Raw genomic sequence first — 27,564 nt, 5'->3', positions numbered from 1 at the left:
AAAATCTAGGCATTCTTTAAGGGCCAGGCTATATTTCTTGGTTGTCACAGGTATAATTAATGACTCATCACAGGCATGAATAATGGGCCCCTAATTTATACTTGCACTCAAAATGCTACCTTCATGCAGTTATCACATTGTTCAGTAGTTAGATGTCTCCCTGTCTAACTCCCTGGGTTAATTCTGAATACCTTGAAAGCAGGAAATGTGCCATGCACAGTTTTATTCTAATGGAGCATAGTGTCTGGTGTAGAGTAGGAGGTCAATACATGTTGGTGGAATTAGATTCTATCTATCTCAGGAATTCTTGCCCCTTTTGTTTATTTCTAGCTCTCTCAATTATTCTTCTGTCTTAGATAGTGGTAGGTTGCATTTCATAAAATATTTTCAGTATCATACAATTAAAAGTCAATTTTATCCTCAAACTTTGTAGTGATAAAAGTTTTTATCTTAACATTATTGTTTATTTCATCCTTTAGATTAATTTTCATAAAAGTTAACTGAAAATTGGAATTTAATCTGATGAAAATTCTGTAGTGACTACCAACAAGAAGACAGAATAAATGAGATATGTTTACTATTACATAGTTTCATTCTAAGATGACATGCCTGAGTTGAATTTGAAATCTTTAAAACACTGAATAAAATTGTTGGTGTTTTTTCCCCCTCTCTAGATTTAGGTTTAGGATATGTTATCAGAGGAGTAAATTTTGAGTATAATAATTTATTTTGCTTTTTCCTAATAGCAATAAGTGTAATGGTATAGCAAAGGTTTAGTAATGGCATATCAACAATCATATCTATCTAATATTTATAATGTATACATATCTGTGAGTGTTTTAATGCATTTAGGTCAGCTAGTTTGATGCTAATTAATACAAAGTCCTGGATTTGACACCGGTGAAAGGGTTTTTGTTTGTGGGAATTAAAAAAGACTCTCTTTTCACTATTGGGACAAAACAGCAGCCCTCAAATGGGTCCAAAAGCACATTTTATAAATAGAGATGTCTGTTTTATCCAGAATAAAGCTGTGGAACAATAGACTATCCGTTCAACTGATAGCTGCCTATCATTGTATGATAACAGCAATTTTTGTGAATATAGGAGACTAAAAATAGTTTTGTCATGGCAAAGTAATGACAGGAATTTCAGATTCTTACAGTTTAGTGAACAGCATAGTTATCAACCATGGTGTAGTGTAGTACAATTCATGTAAATGCTTACTGTATCCAGCACTTACAAGGTCAACTCTGTGCCCACAACACATGGGCCAAATTTGCCATTTAAACGTGGCATATGCTCTCAGAGGTGCTCATTGTTCAAAATACCTGTTTGCCCAAGTCTATTAAGCTTAAAAACTAGATTTTAATGGCCCCTTCTATTTAGACCCTGTTTAATATCGCAAACGCTTGTTGAGAGCTACTTACAAACATCATTAAATTTCATTACTAATTACTAATAACAGGAATGAAATTAGCACCTATCTGAGCTGCTTTAGATTTTGGATTGCACTTAATAAACAGTTGAGAAAAATCCTCTGTTGCTCAACATTTGCTGGGGCCATTTGCATTTTGATTTTCAATGAGCTATTATGATTTATCCTCCCCTATAGTCATCTTGAAAAGGCACAGGACATGACGACACTGTTCCTTATCTGAATGTGAAGCAATATATGTAACAGCTTACATTTGAAATCAGTTTTCAGTGAAAGACATCCATTTGTCCTATATATAAATGATTCTGTCTTTGTCTCAAAAACTATGAAGATGAGAATGCTAGTGGAGTGAATGGGGATCTTTGGAAAAAAAAAAAAAAAGAATACAAAAAAGAAGGCTGTGTAGGTCTCAATGATTCTTCAAAATGCAAAAGCTCTTAAAGAAGTAAAACTCTGCCGGGCCGGGCGTGGCTCAGCGGTTGAGCGTCGACCTAGGATCCAGGCGATCGGGGTTCGATTCCCGGTCAGGGCACGTGCCCGGGTTGCGGGCTGCAGCTGATCAATGACTCTCTCATCATTGATGTTTCTATCTCTCTCTCCCCCTCCTTTCCTCTCTCTGAAATCAATAAAGATATGTTAAAAAAAAAAAAAAAGTAAAACCCTGGCTTCTCTAGCCTGCCCTTTGTGAGCCTTTGGCCTGTGCTGTTGCTGTAGGTCCTGGCAGTTTTAAAGTGAAAACAGGGCAATTAAATGGGCAAAATGATCCAGTGCCACCTGCAACACCATTAAATAGTATCGCTAAAATCATAGGAACTATAGATTTGGGAAAGTTTCTTACTTAGTTTGCATTCCTCTTGCTGCCACATTGAAAAGATGTGAAAATAGTTATGTAGAAAGTAATGTAATAGAAAAATGTCACAGAACCGTCTCATTAGCATCTAAGATAAATAACCATGGGGTAAAACACTTTGTCTTTGGCTACCATTCTATTTTTATACTTAAATCCATAAGACATTATCATTATCTTTAAGATTTCAAGCTAGTGGACTGTAGATACAGTGGCTCTAATCATTCAAATTGTTGACATTGATTTGATACAGGTTTATTTTTCTGATATTTCAAACTACATCAACAGACATTTAAAAATAGTTTATAAGCTTAAAAATATTCTTACAACATAACCAGAAGATGGCAGCATGGAACTATTTAGAAATTAGATAGCTTGTAACTTCCATTAAAGGAAAAAGTTTCCGGATTTTTGTAAATAGTAATCTGATTTCCAATCATAAAATTTTCTCAATATAAAGAACGTAATTAAGAGAAAAGACTGTTACTAAGATCTGCATAATAGCTCGACCAAAGCAGAATTACAAAGGAACAAAGCTAGGATCTTCTTCACTGCAAATAATGTTAGAAGGGAGATGAAAGAGATGGTGCAGGGAGAATGTTAAGGCTCTTAAACATGTGCCTTCAGAACATTTTAAATAAGCTTGATAGAACCCATTATAGGAAAGAAGAGACTCTTAAAATTCCAAACAAAATGAACCCTGATATTGAAATAACCAATTAATTCCATCTAGGCCATTAGCAAAGAATTAAAGGTCATTATTATAATTACACAGGTTCAATACAAAGTCCTTAAATTTATCATCTCTAAAGTCCATTTCAGCTTTTAAAAACAGATGCCTAGAATTCTATGATCTTATAAATCCTTTATAGACCAAATATGTGCACAGTTTACAAAGAACTCCAGTATACCCTTTTTATTTTTAAATGTGTAATCCCATTATAACACAATTAACTAGAGACTTTTGTATAACAACAGAAAAAAAATATTTTAAATTGCAGCAGAGAATCCACATAGTTATAGTAGCATGGCACATAATAAAATGAGAGTTCAAGAAAACATTTCCTGTCTTCCCTGAAAAAATTTGTAACAAGATTTTACTATAGTAGAAATGTTGAGGAAAGCTCCCCAATACATTCTATTCTGCTGTTAAAAATAAAACACAGAACATTCCCCCATTGCATTTTCCTGTTCATTTTGTAAATTCATGATGTGTATTAAATCCTGACTCTTTTTCCCCAATACACTGGGACTTGTTCAAATTGAACTAGTTACCCTGCTTGTCATGAGAACAGTTTGGGTTTTTACATGTATTCGTGTACTAGTGTAAATCTATTTATTCATTCAAAATTTATTGCCTACTATAATACCTGGTACCATTCCAGGCAATGACAAATGCATTACAAGCTTTGGATAGACCCATTAAATGATCATAGCAGGAAAATAGGAAATATAAGAACTGAATATGAATGCCTAATATTTTGTGGGAATGTCCATATAAGTCATTATAATCAACAACAAAAATAATTGTTCATGTGCATTAAATCCCTGTCATTTTTCTTAGTTTGGTATACTGGATATAACAGTTAATTAAACTAATCTGTATACATATTGAACTAGGAATGAATTCACAGGAAGAAAATATGTATTAACAAGATTCTTCAAGTAATAAATCACAGAATAACCATCAGAGCACTAGAGGTGAAGCCCCTGAAGAATTCAGAAGAGAAAGAATCTCTCCTTTCCTCCTGCAGTGGGCAGCAAAGCCTCAGCTAGGCTTTAAGATTTCCCAGAGCAAAGGAAACAATGAGCGACGGACAGAGTGACACAACCGCTGAAACAGCGGACAGGTGTTCTCAGGGCTCACAGGGAAGAAATGTTGGAGGGCAGGAAAACAAATTTGATGATGGTGATGATTAAGTACTTTATAAAACGCTTCATCTTTTCCTTCTCATTAAAAAAAAAAGGTGTTCAATACAGTAAGCCATAAAAATAGTTCTTTTTTACAGCTGAGCAACTTGAGACTCAGTTAAGTGAAATCTGAGGACAGAATGCTAACAAACTGTAGAGTCCGGATTCTGAGCCAGACACCCTGCCTCTGTGTTAGTTGTAGAGGAAAAGTGGGAACAGATCAGAGGGCAACTCCGGCCTAATCTTTGATCCATTGGAGCTGAGAAATTATTTGACTTCTCCTAGATATTCCACAAACAGAAATGAAATATCTATTCAAGTGCTTAAACCCCACATCTGAAGGCAAGAATAGAACTGAAGGCCATCCAGGGACTTAACACCGTAAGGGAGATTCCACAGTCCAGATGGTTTATTCACCTTACATTGGATTCCCACTTGTCTTGGTAAATTCCAATTTGAACTAAAAGGTTTTAATCCCATAGGTAAGATGTTGATCCTTCCCCCCCTCCCCCCAATAGAGCATCTTGGCCTTGTGAACATTACAAAACAATCCAGGATGAAATATTTTGGAGCAAGCAATTTACAATTTGGGTCTCTTTCCACCCTATGAACTTCGCCTTGTATGACATCCTGAAAATCACATTGGGTGGCCCTAAAAAATGGAAACTAGTCTGTAGGCTCAGTCCCTCTGCCTTGAGCCTTACCTTGGTTTTGTGTGAGAGCTTTCTTCACTGATAGGGGCTGGTTCCTGAAATGTTCTAATACACAGTTTCTTTTTAGAAAGAATATACAAAGCCATAAAAACATAAGTAACAGTACAAAGTAGCCTATATTAAGTGCTAAGTGTATGTAAAGGACAGGAGTGCTAGCCAGCAAGAAAGTATTTATTAACTGCCCATTATGTGCTAGGTACTGTTCTAGGTAATGGACCTTAGCAACCAGCTCAGCGGAGGAATTTGAATACATTTCTGAGAGCATTAGAGAGACAATGCTAAGCCATGACTAAAGCAGAAGGTTCTTGCGGTTGTTTCCACTTACATGTCATTTTCACTTCAGATGAAGAATACAAAAGAGTGAAATGACTGTTTAAACGACTTACTCCTCATTGTAGGTCAACCTCAGGTGGACAAAGTAATGCTTTTTGAAAATGTGGTGGCAATTTGCGGTGGTCTTTTTTATTATTTCTCCCCCTTAACGAAATGTTTTGTGCTTTTTCTGTTGTGTAGGATTAATATTATATTTTGTATCTATGGAGTTAAAATAAAATGCTCCTGCCCCTTAATGAAAAAACTGTTGTTAACACCTTGTTATTTTTATGGCATGACTGTTCAAAATAGAAACGTTGCCAGGTGCTGCTCTGCTGTACACTGAGAAATGCATAAAAGAGAAGGAACCCCCCCGCCACATTTTTAAGAAAATTATAACTTCACAGTTTATTTGTACTTCGTGTTATGAACTTCTGCTAATTATAAGAGAAAGTTACATACATTGTTCAGATTTAAGCTTTCCTACTTTTTGCAAGTTGTTGGCACTTTGATCTTTCCCAGGTCTTTGCTTTGACCTTTTGTGATACAATTCTTTCATCTCTTTTTTCTTATATACCTTATTAGGTGTCCCAAATCCCTTTTACCTGATATTTTTTCAGTCTTCTTTCCCTAATCTTTATTTTATTTTATTCTGGATCTCATTTAACTTTCTCATTTCCTTACAAAAGTTATGTATTTAGGAAAGAGAATGTTAAATAAATCGTGACAAAAAATTGACAGAGAAAACTAAATATATCTAACTAAGTATTTATGAAATTTTGGACAAGATAGGACATGGCTCCTTTTCTACTTAGTTGAAATAATTTCTAGATCTTTATATTTATCTGTAAATGCTTATGCCATCATCTTTTGGCATTTACCAATAATACAAGAAAGTGACACCATACTAGGTTCCACTTGGCTGCAGCCTAAACTGTTAGTCATTGTATATCAAAGGCCCGATCTCAAATCTCATAAGCAAGTTTGGACTTTTACCTGGCAGCTAAGAAATAGACATGTTGAGCTTGGTGATATGGTATTCTCTATCACCCAGTCATTTACTGCTGACAGAGTCATCATTATACAGTAATGTTTGTGCTTTTTTTGAAATAAAATATTTTATTAAATTATTTTTGTGAAATATATGGAATGCAGAAAATAAATTTGGGATTAAAGCACAAAGTTAATAAAATCAATATTAAAATACCGATGTAATACTGCTAACCAAATGTGTTTGGTTAGAGTGTCTTGCTGAAAAGCCAAGGTTGCATGTTCGATCCCCAGCACATATAAGAAACACCAATGAATGCATAAATAGTGGAACAACAAATTGGTGTGTGTTTGTTTCTCTCGCTCTCTCTCTCTCCCCACTTTCCTCTTTCTAAAAATTGATAAATTTTTAAAAAAGTAACATGCAAATATAACAATCACCTTCAAAATCATTTTAACTTATATGATAATACTTTAGAGTAGGTATGTAAGATTTAATTACATAAACCATTTATCTAGGTCTTGATAATCTGTGCAGGTACGTACATTGTAATCATCTCATATCTTTTTCAGTGTGTGGCTTGTCATGGCAATCAGTAAATACTTGTCATGAATTTAATGAAATAATAAAATAGATAAGATTTTGGGATAGGCAAATGTAGTGATAATAGAAAACACAGGCTTAGTCTTCAGCAATTAGTTTGGTTCATATTATTGATTACAAACTATGAGGGATAATATATTCTCATCAATTTGTTTGGGGGGAAAACTTGGACAGGGAGTAATCATAAAATTCAGCAAAATGCTGGCATTGGAATAATTTGTTAGCTACAAAGGAAGTTTTGAAGTGTGTTGGTTTCATTTACATCATTACCTGCCTAAAGCTCTGTTATAATAGTTTTAAAAGTTTTTGAAACATTTTTAGATCTATAGAAATGTTGTAAAAATGGTTTAAAAAGTTTCTGTATACCCAACATCCAGCATCCCCTGTTAACATATGACATAGTTATAATGTCTTTATACAATTATACAATTGACATTGGTATAAGAGGATTAAGTAATCCATGGTTCTTATTAACATTTTACCAGATTTTCCACAAATACCTTTTTTCTCTTCTAGGATCCAAACTAGGATCGCAGATTACATTTAGTTGCTATTTCCTTGGTTTCTGTTCATCTCTGACAGTTGCTAAGTCTTTCCTTGTCTTTCACGACCTTCAAACATTTGAAAAGCACTGGTCAGTTACTTTGTAGACTGCCTCTTGATTTAGGTTTATGTAACTTTTTTGCATAATTAGATTTAGATTATGCATTTTTAGCAACACCACAGAAATAACACTGTGTCCTTCTCAGTGCATCATATCACAGGGTATAAAATATATTTCATTTCTCAGGATGTACTTGATGAAGGTAGCATGTGCTGGGCCTTCCCACTACACACTGACTATTTTCTCTGTTTGTAACTAATAAATATATTGGGAGAGATACTTTCAGATTATTTGATTATCCTTCACCCAATTATTTTAGCATCCACTGATAATAAATATTGTTGATTTCAGAGAGAGGAAGGGAGAGGGGGAGAGAGAGAGAACCATCAATGATGAGAGTCATTGATCGGCTGCCTCCTGCATGCCCCCTGCTGGGGATCAAGCCCGAGACCCGGGCATGTGCCCTGACCGGGAATCGAACCCCGATCGCCTGTATCCTAGGTCGATGTTCAACCACTGAGCCACACCAGCCAGGCTAAATGTTGTGCAACAATGTGATTTTTGCATAATGGTGATTCTGTATTTCCCTTCTTATTTTTCTATTTATTATTATATAATAAGCTTTTTGTTTCTTAAATATCAGTTGCTTAATATATGGTGATGGGAGAAGATATGACTTTGAGTGGTGGGCACACAGAGCAGTATACAGATCTTGTAACATAGAAATCCACACCTGAAACCTCTATGTTCATATTAACTATTATTACCCCAATTAATTTAATTTAAAAAAATATTAGTTGCTATCACTATTAAACAGAAACATCAAAATATGCTATTTCTTATTTTTGCTCCTATCTATTTAGGACTTCTCTTGCATTCCTTCCAAGGATCCTAGCTGTATTAGACTAGCACTCCTTCTCTAAAACATGTTTTTAGCTAAATTTTGCTGATGTGAATAGTTACATTCACCCAAACCCTGCCCACACCAATAACCATGTCCATACACACACACACAGACACATTAAATGCTACTAATATATGTAGGCAATACATACTGACATTGACATTTTCTTCAGGTTTTAAGCTAACACAGCTCCATTAAAGAACCAATCTTTGTAACTGCTTTGAATGAGTCGGTATGGCTTCTGTTATGTCACTGATCTGTTAATTAACAATTCTTAAAATAAGAATGGTCATGATAAGTGACTGACTTGAGAGACTCTTATTAAAGTTTACCATAGCTTTGGAAGGACATTTGTAAAACAAGAACAAAGCAAACAGTATAGAGATTTGTGATTCTAGAATGTGAGATTAGATTTTAAAGATGGAATTTTCCTTAAACATAAATTGTAGATTTTATGGTGGAAGGTTTATTAATGACAACTAACTAAAGATTGCAAACTTAAATGAAAATGATGTCACTAAGTTCCCCCACAATACACACTTTAGAATTTTCCACAGTATATTCTGTAAATTCCAAATATTTCTAGGATATATGAGTGTTTCAGAGCTGGCAAGACTATTTTCTAGGTATGCTAGCTTCCTGCTTTGTACAGCTATACCTAGAATGATCCTTAAAACTAAATGATGATGTGTCCAAAAATAGTAAGAAATTTTATTTTTAAATATATGAACAGCAAATATGGCTTTGCTCTTCTTATAGGAAACCTTTTGCACTCTTTAAAGCTTTCTGTGAATTGTCTAATGACATATTAATGTAAATGACATTGTCTTATTTTGTGGCTTCTGCAGTTATTCAGCATTATCACAGATTCACCAAGAATGCCTTCCCCCACTATTTAAAATTGCTAATGGATTTGCAGCTAACCTCTGGCTTCAGTCGTGGTCAGTTGCCTTCAGTATCACTTGTGTATGCATTAAGCTGATAAGTACTGTGGTTCATTTTACCCTTGAGCAAACCAAGTTTAAGAGAGAGGAAAGAAAAAAAAAGAAAACAGACAAATAATTACCTTAGCTTGAGATGAAAGTGGTGAAAAATCACTTGATTGCTTCCTAATTCTTGGGAAGATATAGTAAAATAAGGCTTTGGAAGGGTAGAGGGTGAGAGGAGGGCCCCACGGCAGAAGGTAGGGGAAACAATACGGGGTCTGAGATAGATTTCTTGTGGTCTTTATTATGGCTTCCTTAGATTCCTCAAACTGTATTTTATTCTGTATTATCACTTTGATAAGATTATAATTAAAATGTACATCTTGGCTTAATTATGGATTTCTTCCCACCTACGTGGCTATTCCTTAGTATTCCCAGTGTCATTGTTTCTCATTACATTTTAATTTGTTAGTTCATCAGGGAGAACATAGCATATAAAGGATTACTCGTCATGACTCAGTAGGCTAACAAAGCCCCTGTTGAGAGGAGAAGTCTAATGAAAAGAAAGATTCTACTCCTTGTAGGTCAAATTATTAATTCAGATATTTCATGCAAGAGAGAAACTGAAAATGTATTTTCTTGTTGCACTGTGTAATATGCTTACTTATAAAGAACCTTAAAAATGATATATAAAATGCGTATCTTTTAAAATGCACAAGGAAATATTGTTTGAGAAAGGTAAACACACAATGCAATATATACAAGATGCATACAATATAATTTTATTAACCATTGTCACCCCAATACATTTAATATGAAAAGAATATAATATATATACAGAATCTAAAACAACTGCACTTTTATAAATAACCCTTAAGAGTTAACATTGCATGAGAAGAGAAAGCTTTTAATATCATTCCTTTCTTTTATTTTAAATAAATGAAAATCATTCTAGGTGAACTGGTAAGAATTTAACCAAAAAGGTTAAATATAAATATTAATGGTGTAATAAGTGACATAACGATTTGATTATTTACCTTCATGTACTTAAATTTCATGATTATATTTTGGGCTTTTCTACTAAGATATTTTGAACAAACATAACATAAGATATTTATAATTTACTTACCAGCAGAATAGCATTAAACAAGGAAAGTTCCAAAGAAGCAGATATACCAACCACAAAATAATTTTTTTTTCATTTTAAGGATTTTCTGAGTATTCAACATACTTAATATTCAACATGCAATTTCAACAATTCAAACTGAGAATTACTTGTTAAACAATGGAGTTTTATAATAACTGCAGACCTGATAGAATTGTACAATTAAGGAGGTAAAATTCCTGAGTCAACCATTTGTGTTCTTATTTTATCTTCCCCATGAATAACTCCGAGCTATGCATGCTCATTGCAGAGTCCTTCCCCAAACACAGCATGTACTGAATGGGGAGTTTTGCAGTTAGGGGGCCCATTTTAGTTCTGCCACTAATTATCTGTGTAAGCCTGAGCAAGTTCCTTAACTTCTCTCAACCTAGATTACGCCATGTATTAAATGAAAGTTGAGGAAAAGATGTTTTGCCATTTCCCTCAATTAATAAATTTGTAACTTACATCATTTTTGGAAGGTCCATGATTTTTTTTTTCTTTTAATCCACACCCGAGGATATTTTTTCCATTGCTTTTTCAGAGAGAGTGGAATAGGGAAGGGGAGAGAGAGAGAGAAAGAGAGAGAGAGAGAGAGAGAGAGAGAGAGAGAGAGAGAGAGAGAGAGAGAAACATCGATTGGTTGGGGATTGAGCCTGCAACCGAGGTATGTGCCCTTGGCTGGAATCAAACCTGGGACCCTTCAGTCTGAGGGCTGAGGCTCTAACCACTGAGCAAAACTGGCTAGGGCAAAGGTCCATGTTTTTTGTAATCTTTTCAGGATGCAAATGTGTTTCTTCGATCAATGGGTCTGAAGGGTTTAGAAACTTTTTGAAATGCTTAATCTTATTGGCTTTTTAAATTATAACATTAATGATGGCTTCAAATATATCATAATGGCATATATATTTAACAGTACATCTTATAGCATCCAGTACATGTTTACTGAGAAACAGCTATGTTCATGCACGTGCACAGGCGCACACACACACACACACACACACACACACACACACACCCCAGGGAATATTTCTGAAGAAATACATCTAATTTGAGATCTGACAAAGATCAGAAGCTAGCTAATACACAACAGAATGAAGTAATATCTTAAGAAAAGGGAGTGTGTAAAATCCTTTTGAACAGAATAGTCCTTTTGAGAAATTCTACAAGTTCTTTAAGGAGAAATTTCAACTTTGAAAGTTTTAACCCAGTTCTAACATCTTTTGAGCACATACTAGGTTTTGTACCAAGTGTTTGGTGCTTTAGACTTGTTACATTAACTGATACGTTGCATGTCTCCGTATAGCTGCTCTCCATAGGACTTTATATAATGTTTCAATTAGGCAACTGTTGAATATTGATCAATGTGATTTAATTAATCTGATTTTCTTCTTCCAACCTCACCATTGCCTTTTACTGATGAATCACAGCTAGCTCTTGTATCTGCCCTTGGAATATCCTCTCTGTTCAGGCTTTTCTAACATCTTCCTTCTAATACTCAGATGGCATTTTAGACAGTGGCTCATCCACAAAACCTGCTTTGCTGATTGTGTTGAAGAATGTGTTTTTCTCCCCCCAATGATACCCTAATTCTCTTCTTAGACAATTAAATTTATGCATTTCACTTACCACAATACATTTTATAAGGAACAGTAAGATCATTCTTTAAAATTAATATAAAGTATTGACATGTTTCTAAAATTATATATTTATCTTTAGGAGATATATTTATTCTTTGAAAATTGTAGCTTTAGCTGTGTGTGTGCACACATATATTTGTGCAGGTTTGTATGTGTGTTGGGGATATATTAGAGAAAATTGGTACCAGACATTTGTGGGATATTTTTCTCCTGCCAAATAAGAATTCTAAGCTGATTTTTTTAAAAAAAAATTATTTTGATCTTCTCATTTTATAGAAGAAGATCTGAACCCCCAAAATAAGAATGCATCTAGTTTTCCTACTTTCTTTTCCAGTCCTTTTATTATAATACAGGTTAACCACGATAACATATCTATCTCAAACATGAACTTGTGCATGGCAAAGGATGTATTTATAAAACTACTCTTCAGTGCTGCCCAGACTATCATCACAGCAACACTCAATTTAAAGTATATTTTTAGAGGATGGCTAGTAACTTGATTCCCTGAATTTATGCCTTTCAACCCAGAGGATAGGAGAAGCTATGTAGTGACTATTTGGAAAATGTGTGAATAAAATTAGCTTGCTATTACCTAGTTAACAAACAAGCTCTGCTGTCTGGTGTGCTGTGAAGTGGAAGTAAGTAGTTGTTGGGAATAGGATATAAATGGTGCTTTGCAAGGCTGTATTGATCTTTCTTTTTGTTTTCCATTTAAGGTTTTGAAAAAAAGTAATTTTAAAGATAAGGAAAAGTCTAGTGAAAGTCACCATCTCTGTTCTAACATGTTATGGCTGATTAGGTTATTAAGCTAGCATGTTCGGTTTTCTTTTGTCAGGTAAAAAGGGAGGAGATTATGTTTTGGATATATCCTATTGCATCTGCAAAAAGAGCAATTAATAATGAGTTATTCTATGAAACATATACAAAATTTTTCACCTATTTTTTCTTTTTAAATTTATCTTTATTGTTGAAAGTATTACAGGTGTCCCATTTTTCCCCCCCATTGACCCCCTCCACCTCGCTCCCACCCTCTCCCCAGGCCTTCACCCCATTATTGTCTGTGTCCATGGGTTATGCACATATGCATATAACTTCTTTGGTTAATCTCTTCCTCCCCTCCAACCCCCTTCCCTCTGAAATATGACCATCTGTTGCATGCATCATTGTCTCTGGATCTATTCAGTTTGTTCATTAGCTTCTTCTTAAAGAAGACCCTTCAACAATTCATGTAATGCTGATCTGGTGGTGATGAACTCCTTTAGCTTTTTCTTATCTGTGAAGCTCTTTATCTGACCTTCAGTTCTAAGTAATAGCTTTGCTGGGTAGAGCAATCTTGGTCATAGGTTCTTGTTTTTCATCACTTTGAATATTTCTTCCCACTCCCTTCTAGCCTGCAAGGTTTCTGTTGAGAAATCAGCTGACAGTCGTATGGGTGCTCCCTTGTAAGTAACTAATTGCTTTTCTCTTGCTGCTTTAAAGATTCTCTCTTTGTCTTTAACCTTTGGCATTTTAAGTATGATGTTGCCATGGGCCTCTTTGGGTTCCTCTTGTTTGGGTCCAGGACCCTCTGTGCTTCCTGGACTTGTAAGTTTATTTCTTTCCCTAGGTAGGGGAGGTTTTCTGTCATTATTTTTTCAAATAGGTTTTCAATTTCTTGCTCTCTTTCTCCCCTTCTGGCATCCTAATAATACGAATGTTGGGCCGCTCAAAGTTGTCCCAGAGGCTCCTTATACTATCTTCATATTTCTGGATTCTTTTTCCTTTTTGCTCTTCTGGTTGGGTGTTTTTTGTTTCCTCATGTTCCCAATTGCTGATTTGATTCTCAGTGTCCTCTACTCTACTGTTGATTCCCTGTAAATTATTCTTCATTTCAGTTAGTGTAGCCTTCATTTCTGATAGGTACTTTATTATGTCATTGATGATCTCACTAGTTTCCATAATAGCCCTGAGCATCCTTATAGCCATTATTATTCTGAACTCTGTATCTAGTAGCTGCTTGGCTCTATTTCATTTAGCTCCTTTTCTCAAACTTTCTTGTGACATATTTCTTTGCCTCCCCATTTTGGCTGCTTCCACGTGTTTGTTTCTATGTATTAGGTAGAGCTGCTGTGTCTCCTGGAATCTGTAGAGTGGCTTTGTGTAGTAGGTGTCCTTAGGGCCCAGTGGCTCAGCCTCCCCAGTCACCTGAGCTGGGCCTTCTAGGTGCTCCCCTGTGTGGGCTGTGTGCACTGTCCTGTTGTAGTTGAGTCTTGGTTGCTGATGACATCACTGGGAGGAATTGATCCCCAGGCCAATTGGCTGTAAAAACCAGCTGCAACTACAGCCAAAGAGCTGTCCCTATGGAGCAGCATGTACTTCAATGGAGCTTTGGTGTTCACCAAGTGCGCCCCTTGAGTGTGTCACTCGTGGATGTGGTAGGGTTGTAATCCAAGGTGGTCGAGTCTGACCACCAGGTGCACTGTCTCTTGGGCCTCCGGAGAGGTGCAAAGTCAGCCTCTGCCAGTGCCTTGCCCAGGGCCACCCAGCATGAGCTACAGAGCAAACTGTAGTTGGCTGCTACTTGTGCTGGGCTTGGAGGTGTCCAGGAGAGGCCAAGCTATGAGCCAATGCAGCTGCCACTAGTGCCAGGCCTGGGGCCATTTATCAAGCCGTATGGGGCCCGCTGCTGCTTGTTTGAGAGATTTTAGGAGAGTCCTAAGCATGAGGCTCGAGAGGCCACTTGCACAGAAAAGCCACTGGAAACGGCCTGGATGAGCTGCAGGTGGGGAGGGCGGGGCCTCCGGGAATCACGGGGCGGGGCCAAAGGTGTGGTCAGGTGCTGGCGATTCAAACATGGCGCCTGCCTGCCGGCTGTGTGCGGGGAGAGCTCGCCAAAGGAGAAATGGCCTCTGCCAGCCCTTCTGCCCAGAAGAACGTTGCCCTTCCACCTCTCGCCCGGATCTCAGGCAGGTTAGTTCCTCCCCGAGTGTCCCGGGTCCTTTCCAGCTGCTGCCCGGCGCTGGGCTCAGAGGGAGTGTCCGAGTGAGTCTGTGCCGGGCCCTTTAGGAGGAGCTGCTGGGGCTCCCGCAGCCCCCTGGACCCTCAGGGACAGTCCCCGCTGGTTTCACAGCCCAGAGTTGTGGGGACGTCTCTTCCCGGCCCTGGAGCCCTGGGTTGGGGGCCTGCTGTGGGGCTGGGACTCCTCCCTTCCCTGGGAAACCTCCACCCCGAGATTCCCTCCCGGGTTTACCCCATGGCACCGGGTGTGGGCCCGCGGCCGTGTCTCCGATCCAGCCCCGATCCGCCCGCGTCTCCCCCCTCCTACCGCTCTCGGTGCTTCTTCAGTTGCCTGGTTGTGGGGCTTCTGTTCAGCCAGATTTCAGGAGGCTCTGAGTGATGGTCGTTCTGTATTTTCGTTGTAATTTTGATGTGGTTGCGGGAGGCGGCGGGGAACGCAGTTACCTATGCCGCCATCTTGTTGTTTTCACCTGTTTTTCAACAAATGCTTTCTGAGTGCCAGGCATTGCGCTAGATGTCAGGTAAGAGAAATCACGAAGCAAAGTCCCTTCTGGTTAGGAACTAGCAAGTGTTCCGGAAGAGGTACACCTTAAAGCAAGAATGGAAGTGCAAGGTTATGGTAGGGAAAGGTAAGACATAGTGAGAGATGCACATCGTAGGGGCGTGTAGCTAAGCCCAGGAGGAACCTAACGGGGGGTCGCAGGGGCGCAGCTCTAAAGGACTTTGCCTGAGTACGATCTTAACCCAGAGGAGAAACAGAAAAAGAGAATTCATGAAACAAGGAACCGAATATGAAAAATACAAGGAACAAGAAATAGGGTGTGAAAAACACAGAAATGAAAGAGAACATAGCGTATTCAGGGAACAGCTAGAGGTCTGTTTCTTCTGGAGCAGATGGGTGACCCGGGTGAATGGAGTGAGATGAGACTGCTTTATGAGTACCCAAAACAAGTTTATATATTGTCCAAGATGATGGGAAACTCTTTTAGGATGTTAGTGAGAGAATTACATAAACAGAATTCACCTTTTGGATAATCTCCCTATAATAGAATGGACGGTGGGTTGGATGGGGCTAGAATTGAAGACTGGAGAGCAATTAGAAAATTCTAGCTTCTTGATGCTGCATGAAGCTCCCATCAAAGTGATGTTTAGCTACAGAACTATAGCTGTTAAAAAATGAGTAAATACTTAATTGCAATACTAATAACTTCATTCCACAATAAAGAAAGTGAGGTCAAACAGGTTAAATGACTTGCTCGATGGCAGAGAATTTCCTACACAACTGGAAATTTAGGACTTTGATCTTCTTTCTCAGAAAAACATGGATTAAATTTCACAAGGAACCAGCCCTTCAGCTTCAGAGGAATATTTTAACTAAAGTATTAATGATGATGTGTCTGTGTTAGCAGTACCATAAAAACAAGTGACCTTCACGGACAAAACTCTCTGTAGTTAAAATTAAAAAGACAAAGGAAAATAAGATCTGATCACTAATGTAATTAGCTGATGATCCAGTAGGATGACAGATCCATAAATGCCAGTTATTGACTGATGATAATGGAGTATTCAAATCTCTAACTAGTGCTCAAGTCCAGCTCTCAGAAATAATGAGGGACCTGCTTCCTCCATCCTGCCTCCTTGCAAGGTGCTAATGCTACCTTTGGAACAATGACATGCAAACCCAGCATAACGGCCGTGTTCCACGTTAATTCCACTAATATTTTGTTTTCTGTTACTCTAGGTTCTGAATTTTTGAAGGTCAGGCACTTATGAAGTGCTTTCAAGAATATGACAGGGAAAGAATATATTATGGTTAACTCTTCTTGAGATATGCAGGATTCAAAATATGTTCACAAAATTTGAATAAAATAAATATGTTAAGAGCATAACACACTATAGTGCTCAGAGTTTATGTAGATGTTTTTAATGACCCCATAAGGCTCCTATTAGGGTCCTTAAAAGTATAATTTAGGCCCTGGCTGGGTGGCTCAGTTAGTTGGGTGTGGGTTCGATTCCTGATCAGGGCACATACCTAGGTTGTGGGTTCAATCCCTGGTTGGGGTGCATACAGGAGGCAACCTGTTGATGTTTCTCACATTGATGTTTCCCTTGACCTCTCTCTCCCTTCCTCTCTCTCTCAAATCAATAAACACATATCCTCAGGTGAAGATGAAAAAAAAGTACAATTTGGCACCCAGGTTGATAGCGGTCCCTTCAAACTAAGGATCAGTGCCTGATAAGTAAACTAATAGCTCACCTAGAGAGAGACCACTTTACAGATACTGTTGAACTGAATAATATTCATTATGAGATTATTCAGATAGTCATCATTCCCAGTGAAGATAAGTGACTTGGCTAAGAACGCAGGTTAATAATTGGGAGAACTAGTACCTAATCCTATTACCCTAATCCCACATCATCACTGTATCCACTGTGCCTTAAGGAATTTCAGCCTTCAATACATTATTGTTTGAATAATAAAATAATATTTAAAGGGGGACAGTTTTCTGAAATGTATATATGTATCTATATTCTCTCTGCCCCAGTGACTCTATGTTTAGAAAAATTGAATTTAGATAAAGTTTAGTCCTCTGAGGAGGTGAAATGGAAATTAATCTTTAAGTATTTCAGTGATCATGGAAGGCCAAGTAGTACATGATGAGTCAAGGTTGCCTGCTGTGGAGTGCCCTGTGGCCTGCAGCTCCTGACTCCTGATGTCCATAGTGCTGCCAACACAAGGGCACTTATCTTAGTGGCTCCAACCCATTTCTCTGTTTAAGTAAAAACAGAATACTTATTCTCAGAATAAGTAAAAAAAAAAGAGATTAACACATTTCTTCTCTGGAATAAAACATTGCTTTTGCTTGTGAAGGAAATACATGGTCATGGCAGAAAATAATTAGAAAATACAGAAAATATATAGAAGAAAATCAACACTCAGAGATAACCACCAAGATAATTTTCATATATTTTATTTTTAATTAATTAATTAGTTAACATATTTTTGTTCAAAGTATTACAGATGTCCCTTTTTCTCCCCAATGACCCGTTCCACCCCATCCCACCCCCCTCCTCAGTCCCTCTCTGCACCATTGTCCGTGTCCTTGGGTTGTGCATATATGCATATAACTTCTTTGGTTAATCTCTCCCCATCCACCCATCCATCTTCCTCCATCCCTCTGAGATTTGTCAGTCTGATCCATGCTTCCATGTCATTGAATCATTTCTATTCATCAGTTTATTAAGTTCTTTAGATTCCACATATAGGTGAGATCATGTGATGTTTGTCTTTCGCTGCTTGGCTTATTTTGCTTAGCATAATATTCTCCAGGTCCTTCCATACTGTTCCCAAGAGTACAAGATCCTTCCTCTTTACAGCTGCGTAGTATTCCATAGTGTAAATGTCCCACAGCTTTTTTATCCGCTCGTCTACTACTGATGGGCACTTGGGCTGTTTCCAGATCTTAGCTATTGTAAATTGTGCTGCTATGAACATAGGGGTGCATATATTCTTTCTGATTAGTGTTTCAGGATTCTTAGGATATATTTTTAGAAATGGGATCACTGAGTCAAAAGGCAGGTCAATTTTTAATCTTTTGAGGAACCTCCACACTGTTTTCCATAGAGGCTGCACCAATCTGCATTCCCACCAGCAGTGTACCAGGGTTCCCCTTTCTCCACACCCTCACCAGCACTTGGCTTTGGTTGATTTGTTGTTGATGGAGCCATTTTTACAGGTGTGAAGTGATAATGGCAGATTGGCACCCATGACCATTTGCCATTTACAATTTCTTCTTCATTTCTGAAAGTAAGAATTTGCTAAACTTCCACTTGGTGATCATAGTCCAACAAGGTTTTAGACAGTTTCATTACAGTAAAACAATGTATGTACCTTATCACAAGGAGATAGAGTAAAATACGGTATTGCCTTAGTCTTTACGTCTTATGTCATGAGATATTTTGTAATACCTCTATTAGGAAATAAAGGAAGACTAGCCCTTGCCCCTCCAAAGGGGAAAGGAAAGTTGTAACTGGATATCAGCAGTGTCAATTATTTTTAATGTAAAAGAGTGAAGTAGTTACCAGGGCATATTCACAGATTATTAATGTAGGAATATTTTTTCTCCCTGACCCTGTAAGATGGTAGAGGGCTATGCCAAAAAATCCCTTATGACTCATGCTTTTCTCTTAGAATTCTGAGTATTTTACTAACTTATAAAAAGAGATTATTTATTTTAGGGGGAGGGAGATGGAAAGGAGGTTGGGAGAGTAAAGGGACCTGATTTGGGGGGTTAATTGAATTCTATACAATGAAATCCTGTGATATTCTTATCTTTTCACCTAAAATTATGAAATTTTCTTAATAGTCCAATGCAATTAAATTGTCTGTGTAAACATGGTTACAAATAAAATCACAATATTTTTTTACCTGTGAAAGAAACTCAATTTCTCTCATCTATTATAAGATATAATAGCATATGTTTCTTTTTGTGGGAGACAGAGGCTAGTACAAATAGTAGTGAAATGGGTTATCAGAGTACATAAATGTTTAATGGCATCTGTTGATATATCCTTTTGAGAGATTCCCAGAAGTGAAATAACTGGGTGAGAGGGAACAAATATTTTTAAGAGTTTGATACACGGTGGCAAGTTGCTTTCCAATTTATACTACCACCAGTAATGGGTGATGATAGCAATTTCATCACACCTGCTCATTACTGTCGACGCAAAACAAAATAACACAAGGCTTACTTTATTAAAAAGCTATTATTTTCCTTGAGTAGACAAATACCCTCAAATACGGATATAGGCCAAGCTGTTCTCAGTAATTAAAATCTTTGTGATAGTCTCTTTCTTCAGGTCAGGAAAGGATCACTTTGAGAGTACATTTGCGGAGGCAGGAAAGGGAAACTGTGTCCACTGATAGACAACCCCTTGAAACCTGGGAACATCAAGAGAGCATTAGTTATGCAGGAAGCCCACGAAAGAGACAGATAAATATTAAGTGGAAAGTGGGATAAATGTTAAGTTGTGTAGAGCTATTCTGGAACTTTGGAAATTACTGATTGTATTAGTGTTCTTACCTGGCATAACAGTGCCACAGACTGAAGGCTTAAACAATAGGAAAAAAAATGTTTCTCATGATTCTAGAGGCTAGATGTTTAAGATGAAGGTGCCTGCAGGGTTATTTTCTTCCGGGGCCTTCTCTCCTGGGCTTGTAGATGGCCAGCTTCTCTTTGAGTCTTCTAGTCACAGTAAATTTGGGCCCATTGTAATGACCTCATTTTAACCTAATTATCTTTTAAAAGGCTATCTCCAAATATAGTTACATTGTGAGGTACTAGGGCAGGAGTGGGTAACGTCCTGCCCAGAAGTCATTTGGTCTGGTTCTGCCAAGGTAAGTGCAGGTGGGACTCAAAATTCAATAAATCTAGGAGCTTTTTTCATAGCTAATTTTTAAGTTGATAATTTTGTATGGCCCTCGAATGATGTTATAAATATCCAAATAGCCCTTGGCAGAAAAAAGATTCCCCACCCCTGTACTAGAGGCTAGAATTTCAATGCATGAATTTTGAGGGGGACAAAATTCTTCCCATAACACTAATGCATTAAAATTTTTGTTTCTCTTTAAAATATTATGTGCAGTATACTATTCATGATGCCTCTCTATTTGTTCAGTAATTGTTATGGCATAATCACTATTTTTTATGAGAGAAAAGTATGTTGCACACCAGGATTATTCTGAATTTGTTTTGAATCTTTATGTTCACAAACACACCTGGTTATATAATAAGCAGACACAAAGAATAAAATTTAGTAATAGCTGTATTTGATTTTTTAAGTTCAGTTTGCACACTATAAATAGCATCCTTCATTCCAATACAGCATATCTATTGAACTTGCTCCTTAAATTGGGTCATACATCAGTAGGGAAATGAAAATGGAGTGACAATTTCCTCCAAGATAGGTTGAAAAGTAAGTTGCTTTAGGACTGAACATTTCAATAAGGTTATGTGGAGTAACTCTGCCACTATCCTTATGATCTTTTGACAGCTTTGACAGGGAGAAATGATGTAGCCTGGAGAACGGCTTCCATGGTAAGCTCCATGGCTTATGCTTACAAATTTGACATATGTGATACAGTTAGTTGCATTTCAGTCAGAAAATGGATATATCCAATTTTGTCCATTAAAGTCAAAGTTGTTGTATACTTTACAACATGAATAAGGTATAGACAATAAAATTTAAATGCAGCTTCTAAATGCATGCACTCACTCATGCATAAATTAACAACTATTTACTCGGCATTTTTAAAGAAATAGAGATAAGGCATGATGTAAGATGTTGACTTTGATATATCTGGAGATTGTATAGATATACTGAATAGTCACTTAATGGATACTGATAATTATTAAGGTGTGAGAAAAAACAAAGTCTTGATCAACTCTAAAGCATTTATATTGGGCATAGGGGCTTATGTCATTGTGATATTCATTTTAATTTATTTTAAAGTAAGATAGTGATTAGTCTGGTGAAATGATTATTGACTTAGATCTAGTTTTGTAATCACATCTCTTGTGCTCAAAACACAGGAAGGATAGGTAGGTCCCCGGGCATTGCACTGCTGTTTGGCCATTTCCAAGTTTGCTCTAAATTGAATTGCAGCAATAACAACATAAACAACACACTGTGATTCTTTCCCTCCTGTTTTCCCCAGTACATTGTTTTAGCTGTAGAAATACATCTGTAATTAATAAATGGTTTTAAGGAATTAATCCCCACCCCACCCCAGCCAATTTTTGGCCTTTGCACAAAAGATCCTTGAAGACAATCAACAAAGTGAAACATGGTATGTTTTTCAGGTTGTATATTGCACTTAATCAGTATCAAGGACGTGCATGTTGGCTAGTAATCCAGGCATCAACATTTATTTTCTTGTATACATGACCCATGGACACAGACAATAGTGTGGTGAAGGCCTGGGGCAGGGGCAACAGGTGGGAGCGAGGTAGAAGGGGTCAATGGGGGTGAAAAAGAGGACATCTGTAATACTTTCAACAATAAATATAAATTTAAAAAAATTTAAAAATAAACATAGGAAGTGTGACATTTCTAGTTTTGGCCACAAAATAAAGAATTTGGCCTACATTTATAAATGTGTGTATGTGTGTGTATTTTTAAGCAACAAAATCCTGTCATTAAACATTACCTTATGTAGACTCTTTAAGTCGGTGTGTGTGCTCTGCTTCAGTAATGGCTGAGGGGACATTCTGGAATGATAAATAGGGGATTCTCATGTGTACCAACACACATTGAGGGTTCCTAAACAATGGGTGAAAGAAGGGTTCAAACTGTGAATCCCCTAATTCATAGTTTGAATTCAGTTTAATTGGTTATCCACTCAGGTGACTTCAAAAGCTAAACTTCGGAGAGCTTTAAATATGGAAGAAACATTTATTTTTATTTCTACTCTATGGATGCTATTTATCATTCGTGGTAAAACTTCTATTCCAAACTATGGGTAAGAGGTCACAAAAGAAGTTTATTTCTTCTAATTTTTCCTGAAATCTAGAAATTTCAATCAGATAGGACTCCAAAAAATATGAGCAAAGTGAGTAGTTCTTCCATTTTACATTATTGAAGTTTTTGTAATTTGTATTCTCACATTTGCAGTGAGAGTTCTTAGCCTTAGATCTGAGCTGTTACGTAGGTGGGGCTCTGAGCATATCTCGGGAGGTGGCACTGCATCTCGGAGAATGCTAAACAGGAAGAAATGACAGAGATGCTGGGCTTCAGCGCAGCGAAACCTGATTCTTTGTCCTCTCCTGATTTGTAAAGTACCGAAGCTCAGTTGAACGTATTTAAATCTATTATCTGCACATACATTCTAGTTTTACTGCCGAAAATTTTGAAACATTATTATTGTGTTAACTTTAGTTGGTGTTCCACTGCCCTTTTTTGATGAACAAATATCATAAGACTTTTATCATCATAAAACCTAGTTAACCTGCTTCTTCATCGTCCTGTTTGGAGCCTAATCATTCATGTAGCATTTTTGAAAAGTGATATCTGAGTTTTTGCCTAAAATTGACCTTTGTGTATTAGGAACTGAATCTGTTTCTATATTTCTCTCTGGGGAAAAAAGTTTATTTCAGGACATAAAGGAACAGAGCTCCTTTGGAGTTTCAGACTGAGAAGTATATCAGACTATTTTCTTCCATCCTTTCTTTCCTTAGTGAACTTTAGCCAATAAGACAAAAGATAGAACATCTTTTTGAAGTTAATGGATAGATACACCTGAGCAATGGTTGACGTTTAAGCCATTTCTTGTATTGGTATTTTGCAGTCGGTTTATTATACTAGGTATACTAATTAAGAATGTATATTTGTTTATTCCATTAGGTTCCTGTCCTGAGACCACAGCAGGATGTGCCTTGGACAAAGGTATGCACATTTTAAATGTATTTGAAATTATCTCCACAAGTAAAATGTAAAAATGTTAGGATAATAACAACATTGTTGTCACATGCTTAGATATGTGAAATTGTAGTACATGTTCATGTATGTCATACACACACTTACCTCTGAAAAACATATGATACTAGGGAGAAAACATCAGAATCAAAAATCTGATTATCAAATGCATGCCACAGCCTGGGCACAGAAAACCTTAATCCATACAGCATCTATTCAAAGAACTGTTATCACTAATGCTCTTCAACGTAAAACCACAGAACTACCCGTTGAAAGGTTGGTGGAAGGTGTTTATCATAGTCTTTAATAGCTCTGATGAATATTATTGAAATAGGATATATGTGAATCAAATTGTCAGTCAAGAACTATTTAGGAGTGTCTAAAACTTGGGTAACCAAACGGTGAAATTACTTCAAAGCTCTAAATCAATTTGAAGAGGGAACAAAGAGGACAATAAACATATAAATGAGTAAGAAATATATAAATGCACTGCATGAAAGCTAAGGGGGATGGCGCAAGGCCAATACGAAGATGCCTGTGATTTCAAAATGGAATTCTGTTGTTAACGTGTGAACAGGGGTCACCGTAAAGATCATGAATTGTAGTAACCTTGACTCCCAAGAGGGAGCTGAAAATAAAATAGGTGTGATGAATAAAAAGTGCACAGTGGGAACTCTGAGTAAAGACCAAAGGAACTAAGATGCTTAGGGACCGTGGTGGAGAAAAATGAAGACTGAGGAAATGAGTTTTACGTATGGAACTAGCAAAACCAGTCCTCTTCTGTGGATGAAGTAGCAACAGAAAAAAAATACTTAAACTAGCACGTAAATAATTTAAGTGAGCTTGAGGAGAAGTATTGAGAAGCTTGATGCCATTTCTCTGGAGGTATTTAAATAGCAAATAGATTGACAAATGTCTCTATAGTTTCTCTAAGGCTTCTCTAGGTCATTTGTCCTAATCAGGGTCCTTCCAACCCCAGGCAGAAAGTGGTGAGAAAGTGCTTTATTTTTCTGCATGACATGGTAATTATACATTGGAAAGGAAAATGCGGACATATCTGCTATCATTAGTAATAATTCAGACCTATTTTATTTTATGCAAACATAATATTTAGGGAAATATACTTGCATACACATATTTATAATTTAAATTTGGCTCAAACTATACTCTGTGTGTTCTGCCATGTCACTCTTATGTGAAAAAATAAAGTGTTCTGTAAGCATATCTTTTTGCATACATGGATAATTTTCTGAGATTTTAAAATTGAAACACACTCCCAGATTTTTTTTGTTCCTATTTTTTAATATAACTTTCCTTTTAGTCATTTTCAGTCCCTGTTTTGAGACTTGTGTGACTTAGAGCATCCAAGGAAAACATGCCAGCCGATGTGCACCGGCAGACCGGGAATGGATGGCTCTGGGCACAAATCTCTGTTGTGTCAAGGCTTTAGCATGACATTTGGCAGGAAACTAAATCAAACATAGCACAGTGCAAATAATCTTGGTTTCCCACAGATGCTCAGCCCCAACCTTGAGGCTGCCATTCTCCCTGATATTTCGAGGAAACAATATTTCTGGCAATTAACTGAAAACTAGGTGTTCTCATAGTTTGAAGAAGTAGGAGAATCGTGGCTTTGAAAGGGGACCTTCCCGGGGTTGAAGGGCAACTCTGTCATTAAGCAGCTATGGAATCCTAGAAAGTAAATTTTCTAATAATTGTCACAGGGGTTCTGTGGGTCTTAAAATGACATAATGATCATAGAGCACCTCTAATATCTGTCACGTAATAAACACCGGAACAATATTATTTTATTCTTTTCAATTTTTGTAATGAGTTGGATATTGTGTTAAACTTAATAATCATCTTGGTCATTATTTGGACAGAAGAGGAATGACTCAGATATGCATGCGTAAGATTTGGATTATGTCAGCATGCTCAGTAACATTTGTCATTATCTTTGGGTGGGCACTCTTTCCTGAGGAAAAAAGAGTTATTGTAAACTTCTTAATTATTTTTTACATTTAGTTATTTTTTAAGAGTTGCACATGATACAAAGTGTCTTCATGTAGGAGAATGTTTGAATGTCTTTAATTTTAGGTTTTGTTAGTGTGGTCAGAGATGGGAAACTGCATTGTAAAATGTAGATGTTTTATACGAATTACACCTCCATAGAATGCCCAAAATATCTTCTTAGTTTAGTTCAATAGTTTGCCAGTTTCCTTATTGAGAAATTACTGTGTGTCATATACTCTGTTAGGTGCTAAGGGTACAAAGAAGATGTGCTCTCTGCCTTCAAGGGAATTAGAACAGAGATACATTTGGCAGGGCACTACATGTCTAAATGCATAATTTTAACACAATGTGGTAACATACTTCAATGGAGAGGTGCCAATGGAGGAGTCATGTAGAACAGTCATTTTAATCAACCTGGCTTCCTAGAGGGGTTGACACTTCAGCCTTCTTGAAAGGTAATGATGAACTGAGCAGATATTAGTCAACTTTAGAGAATGAGGGTGGGAAGAGCTTAAGAATAAAGGCAGGGAAGTCAGTTAGCTCTCTACTGTTTGAATGAAAATAGAGATGGTAATAATAAAGGTATAATTTGAAATTGAGAAGTGAAACCCTCCCACATTGTTCTTGAAGGTATAGATTTGAAGGTGTATTTAGGCTACTTTTACCAAATTAAGGTTGATTGATGTGGAGTAGTGCTTAACATAGTGTTATTTATAACGTGATAATGAGAAACAAATTAACTAATGGGGAACCTATTGAATAAATTAATATTTATAAGATATTTTACCTATAAAAATTAATGATTTGGGAGAGAATTTGAAGAGACTGTGTCTCTAAAAAAAAAACGTCAAACTGTGAAATAATATTGCAGTATTATTCCTCTTTTATACATACGCTTTTAAACGTTTCTGTATATAGAACACGGAAACACACAGATATTCATATACGCTTTTGTTATGAGACAGAGTTCAAAGAGAACACACAGAAAAATAGTGGAAGAAAATACATCCAAAATAATTAAAGGTGATTATCTGTATGTAGTAGGTATATGTGTGGTCTTTATTTTTTTTTGAAACTTTGTTGTGTGTTTTACATTATATATGGCGATCGTGGTCAACACATTCTAATATGAATCCTGACTCCTGGTTTTCATACCTTTGTGTGACCGCCTCCCTTTGAGTATGGACAGGACCTCTGACTTGCTTCTGACCAGTAGAACATGGAGAAGGTGACAGGATATAACTCCCGAGATTATGTTACGTTAGATGGCAAAGATGATGGAATGGCTGTCCCATGAGTATATTAGATTAGTTCTTGCTCCTGCAGAAATTTGAAGAAGCAAGGTGCCCATTGTCCAAGTGGGACTATGGAAAGAGCCATATGACAAGTAAGTGTGACAGCCCCTATGAACTCAGGGCTGTCTCTAGGAGCTGATCATGACCTCCGCTAGCAGCCACAAGAAGTCAAGTACCTCTTTCCTTCAGTCACATGAAAATAAATTCTTCCAACAACTTGATATGCTTGTGTGAATGAAAAAAACATGTCTCTGCCCCAGTTCCTGGCACAGAGCTCCTAAATCCCTTGAAATTTCCTGCATGATGTCTTTTGTACTAGTTAGGTGACTCTGGTGGACTTTTGGGTAACTTCATGATGCACACCGGTCACTAAAATGAGCAAACCATGGTGAGAAGCTTGTAACTTTCTGTCCCTTCTCCCATATTTCAGGAATTGGAGATGGTCAGTCAGGCCTACATGATGAAGACTCCATAAAAATCTTAAATAAATAAATACAGGGTTTGTTTAGCTTACGGGCTGTTGAATACATTCACCAGCTGGGACAGTGGCACACCCCGGCTCCTTGGCAGCACACTCCAACTCCTGTTTTCAGGACCCTTTTGTACCTCACCATATATATCTCTTCATCTTGCTGTTTACTCATGGTTTGTAATAAACCAGTAGTCTAGTAAGTAAACTATTTTTCTGAGTTCTATGAGCCACTCTAGCAAATTAATAGAACTTGAGAGGAGGGTCATGGGAACCTATGATTGG

The 27,564-nt window shown here is 37.0% G+C and overlaps 1 protein-coding gene across 1 annotated transcript in view; it reads left to right on the top strand.

Annotated features, from left to right (window-relative positions):
- PTPRD (protein tyrosine phosphatase receptor type D) overlaps window positions 1-27,564 on the top strand; it is a 1,875,931-nt gene that overhangs the window by 648,295 nt on the left and 1,200,072 nt on the right. The window contains exon 4 of the mRNA XM_081152197.1: window positions 23,431-23,472. The gene's annotated coding sequence lies outside the window, so the exon portion shown is untranslated. The remainder of the gene's footprint in view (window positions 1-23,430; window positions 23,473-27,564) is intronic.

This window comes from Miniopterus schreibersii (assembly GCF_964146895.1).
Source record: "Miniopterus schreibersii genome assembly, chromosome: 11".
NCBI lineage: Eukaryota > Metazoa > Chordata > Mammalia > Chiroptera > Miniopteridae > Miniopterus > Miniopterus schreibersii.
The sequence above is the reverse complement of the archived record's forward strand: the minus strand, read 5'-3'. Positions and strand labels throughout refer to the sequence as shown.